At 35.3% G+C, this 14,650-nt stretch overlaps 1 pseudogene; it reads right to left on the reverse strand.

The window, feature by feature from the left end:
* On the reverse strand, positions 8,126-8,641 carry LOC100525361 (annotated as a pseudogene).

The following is a 14,650-nucleotide window of genomic DNA, read 5'->3' on the forward strand; positions in this document are numbered from 1 at the left end:
AGTTTTTTCCTGTGTTATGTAGACAGAGTATAGTGACTATTATTTAAATATTTCTTCCCTTTTCTTGATCCTTTGGCTAGAGAGAGCAGGCTTTTGTTGGTTCCTATTATTGCCTGCACCCTTTGGCATTTCTGGGTTGTTGGGTTTTCTAATATTCAGTCTGATATATGTGAGGCAAAACAACAAACAAAAAACCAGCCAGGGAACTCAACACTGTGTTAGTCTTTGGATCCCAAGGTCCCTAATGAATCTGCCTTCTCCTTTCAACTTTCAGAGTCTTCCTGTGATTGTTTTAGATAGACAGACAGATCAGTATCCAGAGTTTTTAGTTGTACTTAGTGGGAGGAATATTGCAAAGTACATCTACTTCTTGCCATGAATGAAGTCCCTTTCAAATGTTTGTTTTTGTATTCTACTTCTATTCTGTGTTCTATCCTCACAGATCACATTCTATATCCTCTTTTTATTTCTCAATGTCTTCCCTAAATTCTTGCATTTATATGGTATTTTGCATTTTTCTTTTCAGTATTCCTAGTGATTGTTGCTACCTCATATTTTCTGAATGCTTTGCAATATTTTTAGTTGTATTTTTTCTATGTAACAATATTTTATGGTAAATTTTTTTTAATTTAATACAAGTTTGCTGTTCTTTGTTACAGCTTTCTTGTCATAACTTTGTGTGATGCTTTTAGAACTTTCTTATTACTCATGTGAGTAAGTTGGCTATTTGCAGATTTGTGATGGTGTCAGAGTTCAGAATGAGGAAGATGAGGGGAAGTTGTCCAGGTGCTCAAACTGAAAGCTCTCTCCTTCTCTGCTACCAAGGATAAATATGCAAATGTGTCATCCCTGAAAATATGGCACATTGATGTGATTATTTGTAGGCCCAGGACATCTCCTTCTTTAAACTGAACCAAGTCAAAGAAATTTTCTATTACCAGTCTGCTTCATCTTCTAACCAATTGCCAATATAATTCAATTGCCAATATAATTCTTTTACCATAGGTTAAGCTCTCACCTTCAGGAAGTGTTTTACTGCTGACTCTCTGATATCCACTGTTGCCGCGTCCTCTCAAAAATTTCATTCTTTATAATTTTCTTCACTTTTCCAGAGATTCAGCTGTTTCTGGCAGATCATATACATGTCTCTGGGTTATGTCTATACCTAAGCTTCATTGTAAATGGAGTTTGCAGATTTTTTTTCTCCCTGACTTCTTGTTGCTGTTTTATGATTTCCAAGAGGAAAATGTAGGGGAAAAAAAAATGCTGACTTAGGGAGAAATTTTCATAGGGGAAATTTTTAACCTGCATTTATTGAGTACCTAATGTTTCAATCCTTCACTTTCATACTTCAAAAGAATCAAAAGAAGACATGTATTGGAAGATGTGACAACAAAGAACATGTTGATAGGGTTTGTGCGGGGTAACAATTTTCAATTGGCAATTTAGCCTTCATCAAAATACTTTCTAGAAAATTCACAGAAATTTCTTTTGAGTTAACTAAATGTTGTCTCCAGTCTATTCTTTGACTAGTTGGTGATTTCAGGTAAAATGCTTTCAAAATTTCTGCATGAAGCACTTATTGTATGTTGGAATGAAGTTCTAAATGCCCGATACACTAATTACTATTACTTTCCATGAACTCCAGCATAATGCATATGTTGGAAGATTGAACTGGTAGGCTTATTTTAGAGTTTCTGTTTTATAAGGAAAGAAACATTCTACACATATAATGGTGCTATGTAATTTGACTGAATCCATCAGACACCTTGTCACAGGTTTTTTTTTAATAGGTCCTTTTATAGTCAAAATGGGACTTTGGCACATAGCAAGAGTTGCCACTTATTTTTCACTATCGATTCTAGGAGTCCTAATTTACTACCTCTTTTAGTGGGAAAAATAGGAGAGTTGATATGCTTTTTTTTTTTTAATCAAGAGGCATAACTGGAATCTAGCCCCTAGTACAAATTTGAAAGCTATAGAAAATTATACATGGTAAATAAAGGTCATCTATAGATTTTCCACTCAGAGATGTCACCTTTCTAATGTTCTAGAATATTTCCTATCAGTCTTTTTCTGTGAGTTTCAAGTTAATTGGCATCATGCTGTCCAAATAATCTTAGTTCTTTGCTTTTCTTTGGTTTAATACTAAATAATATTCTCTGTCATTAAAAGTCTTCACAAATATCATTCTAATCATGGAATATTCTTATTCAATCTTCTTGAAGTACCTAAAAGTAGACCACAGCAAAGCAAAGGCATACCATTCGTGGATAGCAAGAAGTATCATTAAAATATCAATCATCCCACAATTAATATATTAATATACAAGTAAAATATCATCTCAATTAGAAGTTCAAAAGTTCTTTTAAATTGTTTTTGGAAAGATTGTAGGGAAAAAGTTGAAATGATCTTAATCTATGTCGAAGAATAAATGTTCAAAATATCTAAAATTATATTTAAAAATTATGAGATAATTAACTTGTAGAATTAAAATCTATATTTTACTATGATCATCAAAATATTAGGATATTAGCAGAAGAACAGAAATATGCCTGTGGAAAAGTATATCTGAGTACTCAGAAAGTTAAAGTATAAAGAATATGGTACTTTGCTTCAGTAGAGAAAGAGTAGTATGTGCTTTCAAAACTGATAATCCATCTGGATAAATAGCAATCTCAGACCTACCCCACCCCGCAGCTCACACACACACACACACACACACACACACACAGAAACAAATCCAGATAAATAAAAAGGCTAAATGCTTTTTAAAAAATAGAACTGAAAACCTAATAAGAGAATATAGTTGAATGTTTTTATAACTTTAGATTAAAGGAAAGCAATTTGAGCAAGACAAGAAACTCAGAGCCATAAAAGAAAAGAGACATTACATCCATAATGCATTTTTATATGTTATGTTACACCAAAAACCAAATCAAAAAACAAATGAGAAGCTGAGAAATGTTGCAGTACATATGACAGGAAAGGAATGTTAGCTATAATATTAAGAAAAACATAGAATTACATGGCCAAAGTTGAGCATCCCAAAAGAAAAATTTTCATAGACTATTAATAAGAAATTGACAGAAGAGGATATTCAAAAGGCCAAGAAACATATGAAAGAGTGATTTATTTCACTAGTAATGGTAAGATACAGCTTATCACCCATCAGACTGGCAAAAAAGTAATGAGGTGCTTGTGAGTACCTGGAGGTGGGACTTTCATATACTCCCTGTGGGAATGTTGACAAGTATAGACCTTAAAAAAGTAATATGGAAATATGCATTTTAAACTGAAAAATGCACCCCCTTTGACATAGCAACTCCATTGCTAAGAAACTTTTCTATCAAAATAAAATCACTCACATATGGCAAAATAAAAACAAAAGCCTGTATACTCTGAATGCCAATCAATAAGAGAATGGTTGAAATAAAGTATGTTTCACTCATCTTAGGAAATATCATTCAGCTAATGAAAAAGAATGACTTAGAACTATATCTAGTGACCCACGACAGTGTCCATGATGCATGATGTTGCGTGAGAAAAGTCAGTTACTGAGAAATGTCTATAGAATGATCACATTTATGTAAAAATTAAGCAATGAGAAAAATGTCCTCTGCTTGTGAGTTGAATTTGTGCATATAATTTATATGAGCCTGGAGAAAAGTGAAGAAGGATACAAACCTACAAGTAAGTAGGCTTATCTTAATGGGGTCAGAATGAAGTAAGATACACAAAGGCAATAGCAAAATAGTAACATAGCAATGGTATGTTTTGTAAAATTTAGAATAGCAAACTTCTAATTTATTTTAACTTTTCACAAGTTGCATATGCATAAAGAAGGACTGAAGAGTTCTCCATTAAAATGGAAATATGGATCAGGTGATGAAATTCCGGAGAATTTTCCTTTGAGTCACCATTGTTATTTTCATAGCAGGTTAAATTAAATTATTTAAGAAGGCATTCATTTTTTAACCACATACTCTTTTACTTAAGTGCCCAAAATTTGGGCTATGAACAACCCTATATGTAAGTCATACATATTTCAGAGTATTTTCTTAGAAAAAATTTCAAAAGCATAAAAGATTAAAATATTCAAATAGTTTGAAAGTTCCTAACATCTGTAGCCAAATGCTCTTAGAAATTATTCCTACATAACACTATTGAGATTTTAAGAGAATAATACTTACACCTTCTGCCTGCTTCTACTGTTCTATTAGTTTCTGACTTGATTATGCTATTTCTTTCATTTTTTGGAAAGTTTTTCAATTTTAAAATTCAAACTATAGTGTATCACACTTTAAAACAATTATAATATTTTAAAATATGCAGTGCATGGAGAATAAAAACAATCTGTAATTAGGCTAATCAATTACCTCCTGATCTGAAGAGAAGCATTGCTAATATTTTTTTCCTCTATCTTTCCCATCATACGTGCTGGTAATCCTTATCAAGGGAAATTGGCTATATCTCAGAAAATTACACATGCACAGTTCATAAATAAATTTTGAAGAACCTTCCTCAAAATACATCAGTAAAGTATGAAATAATGTATGCATAAGGTTATTCATTATCACACTGTATGTAATGGCAAAAATTGTAAGTATCCTAAATATCTATGAGTAGATTCTCATACTATGAGGAGGAGTTTCCATTGTGGCTCAGCAGGTTAAGAACCCCACATAGTCTCTTTGAGGATATGGGTTCAATCCCTGGCCTTACTCAGTAGGTTAAGGATCCAGTGTTGCTGCAAGCTGTAGCATAGGTCACAGATGTGGTTCAGACTCAGATCTGGTGTTGCTCTTGCCTAGGCCTCAGCTGCAGCTCCAATGCGACTCCTAGCCTGAGAAATTCCATATGCCTCAGGTGTGGCTGTAAAAAAAAAAAAAAAGGGTAGCAAAAGGAAATAAAAGATATATACCCAAGTTCAGGGTGATCTGTTGAATATTTTAAGTGAATTTTGTATTCATTAGGATAAATATGTCCCAAATATTGCAAGGGAAATACTTACACTAACAAAAATTTTATTGTTGGAATTCCCTTCATGGCTCAGCGGTTAACGAACCTGACTAGGATCTGTGAGGATGCAGGTTAATCCCGGGCCTCGCTCAGTGGGTTAAGGATCTAGTGTTGCTGTGAGCTGTGGTGTAGGTCGCAGATATGGCTTGGATCCCGCATTGCTGTGTCTGTGGTATAGGCCAGCAGCTGTAGCTCCATTTCGACCCCTAGCCTGGGAACTTCCACGTGCCGCAGGTGCACCCCTAAAAAGCAAAAAAAAAAAAAAATTGCTTGTTTGAAATCCAAATTTATTTCGGCATCATTAATTTTTATTTGCTAGATCTGATAGCCCCTGAGAAGAAGACTCCAAGATGGAGTTTAGTGTGCAGGATATTTGCAGTGGTGCCCCTGCTACCAACACCCAACAATGCAGGAAAAGATTGGGCAGAGAGAGAGAAAGGCAAAAAAACCTTAGGCGATCTCACAAGGATCTCTCGAGTTGACATGGTCCATCAGCGTGTCCTCCACTGGACCTAAAAGGCTGGACTTTTATGGCTTCTTCCTCAGTCACTGGATGTGGTCAAGGCAGCTCTCTATGGCTGAAGCAGCCCTGAAGGGGCCAATAGCTGAAGACCATTTGCTTATGCCATTTTCAGCAGCTAAGGAAAAAGTCCTTTTCCAAAGGAAGGTCTGGATGACTAAATTTTGTATCTCTCACAGTGAAAAAAGCAAAGTGCTGAAAAGTGTAATATACCTACTCTTGATTTTCAAAGGCATAAAATGCAATATATAGGGCCTTTGCTTATATTTGTAAGAGTAAACATTACATTTAACTTAACATTAATAAAAATGGTTAACAATGGCAAAAGAGGGAATAGAGTAATGGGACTGAGATATCTCTGAATATACTTTGCTCAATCGTTTTAACTTTGGTTATAATTTTTTATGTTAGCAAAAATAAAATGAAAGCCAAGATAAAAAAACAAAAGCCTTACGAAGTTAAGCTGAAATAAGGAAATCTCTATCAAGTGCTGATGACATAACAACTCAGAGAGAACATTATATCAAGTAATTCTAGAACGGGCTTTTGATCATGTAACCTTAATTGGATATATTCTAAGTTCAAAAATGTAAGGACTAAAAAATATTTTAAACTTCACTATTACTGGTATTATTGTTTTTGGACTATATTTTTTATATCGTAGGATAAATAATTATGCTAATTTTGTTGGAAGTCGGTATTTTCAGCACAAGAAAAAAGATTCAATTATAAAATCAGAGAATTTAAGAAAAAATCCTGTAATAATTATTTGAATTGGAAATATCAGAATGACTTATTTTAAAAAGAGAAATATTGTCTAGTTTTGTGCCCTAGAAAGCACCAGTTATCATGAGAACTAACTACTCAGATTATGGTTTCTAAATACCCTTCTTTTCTAAAAGTAACTTGAGGCTCCTTGAAGAATCTGTTTTATGAGAAAGCCAAGCACTTTTCAAAAAAGAACGTGGTTGTGTTTAGAGGATGTAGAAGCTGATTCATTACTCTGAATACTTGAGAGCAAAGTGTTTATTCTTTCTTTCTCTTATTAACTGGATTTCAGGGTAACCAAATAAAGACTGGTGGGTGAAAAAAAGAGTGAGGGAAGGATTCTTCTTAAAGAGGAAGAATTCCAGCTAATAAATGTAGAGTAAATAAGACAATATTTAAAAATCACCAATTTGCAATCCTTAATGAAATAATTCAGGCAGTAGTTATCAACAGATTCCCAAACTGTGAAATGAAAGATTGATGGACAACTGGTTTTTTACCAACTGCCAAAGAACCCCACTGCAGATAACTTTAAGGGGCAGAATGAAAATTCACTGTAGAACCATATGTACCCACCGACGAATTTTAGTATTACTAAAGGAGACAGCCAGATTATATGTATCTCTGATGGGAGACAATATAGAATACCTATTATACATGAACTCGATTACACTTGAATCTAACCAAGTATTTGGATGTAGTGGGCAGATTGCGGGAAGTAAGGGGGAGAGAGAAACAAGTTTAGCGGCACCACAGAGAAGAAATTGGACAAATCCAGAATGTGGAACATTTTAGAAAAGAAATCAGAGGAAACAGATCCTGTTCCTTCAAGTCAATAGCTTTGGGAAGAAAAAGAGAGGGGGAAAGGACATTTAGAAGATATTTTAACAACTGAATCATTTGGCTGATACTGTTTGGATGCTGAATCAAATGAAACAACTATAAAAAAAGACATTCTAGGGACAACTGGGGAAATACAAGCATGTATTTTATTAGATAAAGTTAAGGAATTATTGATAATTTTGTTAGGAGTAATCCTGGTATTGTGATTATGTGTGAAAATGTCCTCATGTTTTAGGAATACATATTGAATATTTAGGGATAAAATATTGTGATACTTAAGATTTATTTTTTAAAAAGTGACAGATGAAACACATATAGAAAATCCAAATAAGGAGTTCCCGTTATGGCTCAGTGGTTAATGAATGTGACTAAGAACCATGAGGTTGCAGGTTTGATCCCTGGCCTAGCTCAGTGGGTTAAAGATCTGGCGTTGCTGTGAGCTGTGGTGTAGGTTGCAGATGCAGCTCAGATCCCGAGTTGCTGTGGCTCTGGTGTAGGCTGGCAGCAACAGCTCCAATTAGACCCCTAGCCTGGGAACCTCCATGTGCTGTGGGTGTGGCCCTAGAAAAGACAGAAAGACAAAAAAAAAAAAGAGAGAGAGAGAAAAAAAGAAAATCTAAATAAGATGAAAATAATTTTCAATCTCACTAACAAGTATATAATAATAATATATCTTATTTTCTCTACTTTGGTGTCTGAAAATAATCAAAAGTAAGAAAATTTATCTGAGATTTCATTTTAATCCAGATATTTCTTTTTACTTTCTTTTAACTTTGGTATGCTGTCTTTTTGTTGTTTTTGTTTAGTTTTTATTTCACAATCATAAACTTTGCAGTCCAGATAAACTTAAAGGGGGATAAGGAAAATATGGAACCCAAAGAACTGCAGTGCAAGCCTGAAGATTATAGGGTGTTAGAAGCAGATGGAGGTGAAGGAGTGCTCTCTTGAGCTACAGAAGGAATGGTCTCATGGTTAAGATAAAAAAAAGTCAAATTTATTGGATTTGTCCACAGTCAGCAATGGTTATCTTCTTGCTGGTCTTGCCGTTTCAGGTCCCAAAGCGCTCTATGGTTTCCACAATATTCATGCCCTCTTTCACCTTGCCAAAGACCACATGCTTGCCATCTAGCCACTGTCTTGGCCATGTAGATGAAAAACTGGGAACCCTTTGTGTTGGGGCCATCATTTGCCATGGACAAGATGCCAGGACCCATATACTTCAGGATGAAATTCTCATCAAATTTCTCCTCATAGATGGATTTGCCACCAGTGCCATTGTGGCAAGTGAAATCATCACCCCAGCACATAAATTCCAGAATTATTCTGTGAAAGCAGGAACATTTATATCCAAATCTTTTCTTCCCCAGGGCTCAGAGCACAAAAGTTTTCTGCTCTTATTGGAACTTTGTCTTCAAACAGCTGGAGGGAGATGCAGCCCAAGGCCTTGTGGTCCAAGGCAATGTCAAAGAACATGATGGGGTTGACCATGGCTGGGCAGTACTGGAGAATTCTTGGCCATGGTATCTGCAAGATCTGGTATCCTAGCTCTTAATTCTTAGTTTTTTCTTTTGAGATGCTCTTTTATAATTCTACTCAAACATACATACATCCCCTTAATAACACTTCAAAGAAATGGACCTCTTAAATAGGTCAGTGATTCTCAACTGGGAGTATTTTGGCAATATCTGGAGATAGTTGTACTTAATACAAATGGGGAGTGCTATTTTAGTGAGTAATTATGAAATTAATTGATGAGTGAATGAAAACCATAATAATATGGAACACTAAACTAGGAAATTTTTGAAGATCACGTTTCTCCTCTGAAGGCTTTAAACAAATTTGTCAGGGAGCGGCGTGATGCAGTGGATCCTGTATGTTAGTAGGTAGATATTTGTATAGTAATTTATATGAAAAAAGAAATTTGAGAGGATGAGGGTTTTGTGTTGTAATAACTAAATCAAAAAAAGGATGGAATGCTCTTTTTTTTTTTTTTTTAAGGGCTGCGTGCACTGCATGTGGAAGTTCCCAGGCTAAGGGTCTAATCGGAGCTACAGCTGCTGGCCTACACCACAGCCACATCAATGCAGGATCTGAGCCATGTCTGTGACCTGCACTGGAGCTTTTGGCAACACCAGATCCTTAACCCTCTGAGCAAGGCCAAAGATCAAACCCGCGTCTCCATGGGTACTAGTTGGGTTCATCACTGCTGAGCCACAACAGGAACTCTAAAAGTTTTATTTAGTTTTTATTCTTACTTTGTGGTTGAGCCAGTCTTCAAAATTTCCATTCCAAAATACAGTTCAAATACATAACTCTTGGTCTAAATTATATAAATCTCTGAGCCCTTTTCTTTGCTGGCCTTGAGAAGGATTAATTTGAGAGAAAACTATTTTGAGAGTAAATTGGAGAGAAAAGAGTATTTTGGTCATTCTTTAGTTTGGAAGATGAAGGTTTTTGCTGTTTTCCATGTTAGTTTATTTTTTACTTTTGAGTAACTGAAAATGTTCTTTCCTCCCTTTTCCTATTCTTTTCATCCCCAGCCCCTCTTTTCCATGCTTATTCTCTGATAAGTAACTTCTATTGATAAATCCTTTCTACAGGAGATAATATATAGGACATCTCAAAGCATAAATCTCTACTATATTTTTCAGTAGATTTCATTAGCATTTTTTACATTTAATTTTTGTATTTATCTGAAAATCATAAACATACAAAATAATTAATTACATATGAAAATATATATCACCTTGCCAATGCCTAGCACAGCTTAATACACGTTACCCTTGTTGACCATTCTGCACAGTTAAAAGTGTAGGTGTTTTCCTAGAATTGTTTTCCCTTAAAAAAAGGAAAAAAAAAAAACCTATGGTCCTCTCAAGCCTAACAGGTAAAAGCAAGAAATCATATTGGGAAATAGCTTTCATTTTCATAAATGCTATAATTAATCATTTGAAAAATAAAACTATTGGCAGTGACCCCTCATGTTCTTTGAAGTTTCCACTCCCACTTTCTGTATGATTTGGGGTGTTAAGTCCTAGTGTCAGTGCCAATTCTAACTTAGAAATTACATTCTTCCCACTCAGAAATTCCTCCTGCAGTTTCAACAGGAGGAATTATTCTTCATTTTCCCTCCTGAAAACTGTTGTGTAATATTGCTAGCAGAGAGAAGATATTTGGTTCCACCCCAAAGGTAGCTGGATTTCTGTGGAGGTTGAAGTCGGATCTATATATAGAATGTAAAAAGCCTTAGACTAAGTGTAGATGAATAGCACTGTAGATATGTAAGGTATTATTACTCTGAATGCATTTTTTTAAACTTTTCTACAAGTTACAACAAGGCTTTAGATCTGCCCAACAGTACTGCAGTGAGGCTGGCTTTATCCCTTCCATTCTTCACATCTAAAACAATTTGTTTCTCTTATATCAACACTACCTTTCAATTTTTATTAAGCCAAGTAATTTGAGGTATTTTTAATTATTTTTTTTACACTTTCCATACTAGGGAATGAAATGACCAACAAAACCCTTGGTTAAAGCTCTAACATTTGAGTACCACTAAATAAAAGGAGCAGAAAGCAAGCCTTGCTCAGGATTTAAAAAATACATAGGAAAAAATAATCTGCTTCAGTCACACTGAGTCTTAAACACGATTCAGTTGCTACCTGCTGATTTAATCAATCCTTTTCACTTAAAAAATAGAAATTGGAGTGTAATATATGTGGTGAAAAATTTTAATAAAACACTTTTGGATTTTTTTTTCTTAATGTGAAATGAAAATGATCTGAAGGTGGCCAGTGCACCTTTTAAAACCTCTTGAAAAAAGAAAATTAAGTGGTATGAATGCATCAATGTCTGTTTGCAGTTCTCTGTATTTATTACAATTTAGGAAGCTTTGGTGTTTACCTCCTTGGAATCTGAGAGATAAATACAGGTCAGTTTGATGACCTGGGGCCAGCCCTTTAGTTGAGGTATTTTGACTTTGATCTTCGAGAGGATGAAATAGTTTAATTTTCCTCTGGACACAAAACTAGTCAGCTTACTCTCAGGTTGGGAGTAAGGGACAAAGACAAGGGCTTGAGCACAAATTATGGTACATCCCTTTTCCCTTATCACCAGCAAGGAGAACCACTTGTACCTCTGACTTAGTAAATGGCCAGCAACACCTATAAATGAAAAATACATTTTAATTAATAGATTAAATGCAAAACCTCCTATTCCCTGTCAGAGTATTGAACAAGCTTAGTATAAATTACCTTTCCTCTCTCATCTAAGGTGGTTGGAATTCAGATTTTCGACTTAGAGTCCTAGAAAACCAAGACTTTTCTTCTAAGCTAGTGTTAAGTTCCTATGATGATAGGAATGTTCTATATCTGTGCTGTCCTAATAAGTGCCTATGGAGCACTTCTGAAATTAATTTATGTGATTTCAATTAATTTTAATAGCCACATGTGCTTAGTGGTTGACATATGGGGTAATACAATCTAGACATCAGGGAAATGAGTTAGTCAAAATGGTAGGCATCACCAACTCAGACTGTATCCACCCTTTCAATGAAAGTTTAGGTCCATAGACCTTGATGGGTGAGTAGATATAGGAGAAAGCATCTGAGCATCTTGGTTCCGGTCCTAGGATTCTGCCCTTTGGACAAATTTTCTTTCAAGCTGAGTTTCTGTAAAATAAGAGTCATAATACTTTGTTCATTTGTGGTGACGATGAATGGAGAATGTGTTTTTAGGACAACTAGCTAGAGTCCTGCTGTAGAAGAGGTACTTATCAAACATTAATCCTTTCTTTTAATTATTACACATATGCTGTTGATTGAAGACCAAGGCCTACATTGGGCATTAGCCCAAGAGTTTTAAATATTGTAGGTGTGGGTGGGTTCCTGGGAAACCAGCCAAAATCTGTAAGCTCATGCAAAAGTTAGATGTATTTCATTCACTCATTATATTTTATACATTTTGGTTGTACACAGCACTGTACAACCAAAATATTAAAAGGGTTAAAAGGGCACATGAAGAGTCCTATCAGCTATTGCGTTCTTAAGGTGTGTGTTCAGGACAGTCTGGAATTATGTGAACTGGAGGTTTCAGCAATGGTTCATCAATAGTGAAAATTTTGACTAAGGACATGACCTACATGGTGATGGATGTCAAAGACAGAGCTACAGATTAGTGGCAGTAATTCAATATATCTCCTTCTATCTCACTCTTGTATATTATTGATTTTATGTTCCTAAAAGACAGAGATATTTTCTTCACTTGATTTGCATAGTAGCAGTGTTCACATTCTGTTTTTCAAAAAAAAATTCCTATGGATGAGGGTACAGATTAACCAGTGTCAAACACTACTCGAAGAACACCATTGATAGTCTCTTTTCATCTGTGCTTTTCCACCATGAGTTTTGAAATAGCAGTGTTATGCCCAGGACAAATGGGGTAAGCTCTTGAACAAACATCTAAACTCAGGGTCATAAATTTGTGAGATTTAGAAAATTTATTCGCTGTGGGAAATCACACTGGCTGCTTGCCTCCATGCTTAGCAAGCAGGACCATATAATACCGTTGGCAAGAGAGCTTTGAAGCAGCCTGGAAAATAGGGGTGAAAATCTCAGCCTTATGCTATCAGGTCAACAATTTAAATTCATGCCAGACATACAATGACAGAAGCTCCACTGATTGTCAAGGTCCTAACAGGACCTCATCTCCCATCTCATAGTCAACAGCTCAGCCTGACTCTGATTTTGAGAGGGGAGTTGGGTTAGTGGCCATGATTCCTCCCCAGCTGGTTTTCTTGAGGCAATGGGAGTCAGAAAACATGTGCTGTGGAGATTATAGCTCATTCATGAAGGGATTTAATTAGTTTTTAAGTATATAAAATGAAAGAACTAAATCCACTTGAACTTGAATGCTTGAAGTATTTGATAAGTGAGGCATAAACCAAAATCTAGATTATATATAGCCCTCTGATATCAACTCCTTTAACTAGAGGGACTGCAAGAATTAGACTATGATTCATCTTATGTTGAATCTTTGGCAGATGGAGAATGTGGAGGTGTCAGTTAAGCCCAATGTAATTAACAAATTATTTCTGAAATTTGGAGTAGCAATGGCTATTAATTGATTTGGAAGCTAAATTCTCAAAGTCATGGTGTAGCTGCATAAGGGAAATTTCACATCCTGGAATCTTTTACTTTGCCTTGTAACAGGTATAATATGGTATAGGGAGATAGCTTGGAAGGAAACGTCTAAAGACTTTTATAGTTAATGAGGAAAAAAATGACACACACACACAAATCCAGGCTTGAGGCAGTTGATTTCTCAGTTGGGATGTATTTCAGGAAAAGATGGCACCGTGCCTTCCCCATCAGGACTTGGTAATCATTCCACTATTCATGAACAGATGCCTTGGTCAGATCCCCAAGTGTAAGTGAATTCATTAAAAGATCTAGGGAATTGGGGTATTAATTCTAAATCATTACATATTATAGATTTTTCTGGAAACAAGTAGAGGGACATGGCAAGGAAAGGAAATAGTAGAGACTGTATCTAACTCTTGGCCAGAAGTTGGTCTCATGAGATCATCAAAAGAGCTCTTTTTAGCATAAGAATTAAACTCTTTAAAAAAAAGATTTAAGCAGTTATTGTCACAGTGTAGAAGGCTGATGTAAGACAAAGCAGAATCATGATTGCTACAGGCCCTATTTGTAAACCCCTGGAAATAATTTACTGGATAAAGAAGGGTGCACGAATCTATCTGTTCTTTACATACTCTAAAAAAAGAACTTTTCTGATATAATTTTTGTGAAGAAAGCTCTGTCCCATAGAATGCTTTAAATAATGGTGTTTGTAATAGTAAGTAGTGCTAAATATATTGTGGCGTATTTTTGAATTGAGGCTTCGTTGCTCCCTTTCCAGATTTTAATTTTTTCACTCAGACACTTTGGCACTGGTTGATGTGTGGGTGGATGTATTTTCTCACCTGCACAATGAACTTGAAGTTATTTTTGGAATTGTTTTCATTTTCAGCTAGTATGATGATACCATACTTGGGAAAAATGCTGTTGAGTTTAAGTTAAGAGATTCAGAAGTGCTAAGGGCAAAAGGTAACCATTGGGGCACACGGAGTATTTCAAAATAGTGATTGAAATTATTTTAGGGAGGATAAAATTCTCAAGTACACAGTTCATATAGATATTCTCCTTGTTTCATGGCTATGTTTATATAAAACAATCGTAGCATTTCCACAGGGGCTATATTCAGTGCTTCTGACTGCCTCTCAAATGACCGAATATCAGGCACTTGAAGTGCCTACATGAAATTGTATCGTAGAATATGACTAAAATATAAAATATATTTATTCCTATATGAATCCAACCTCAACATTTGCTACATTTGAGCCTGTTTGTGTTTGTTTTGTTATTGCTTGTTTATTAGTTCCCAGCCCTGAATAGCAGTGAAATGATGAATGCTTTTTTGGTCCAAATAGGAAACATGG

This window comes from Sus scrofa, chromosome 13 (assembly GCF_000003025.6).
Source record: "Sus scrofa isolate TJ Tabasco breed Duroc chromosome 13, Sscrofa11.1, whole genome shotgun sequence".
Taxonomy (NCBI): Eukaryota; Metazoa; Chordata; class Mammalia; order Artiodactyla; family Suidae; genus Sus; species Sus scrofa.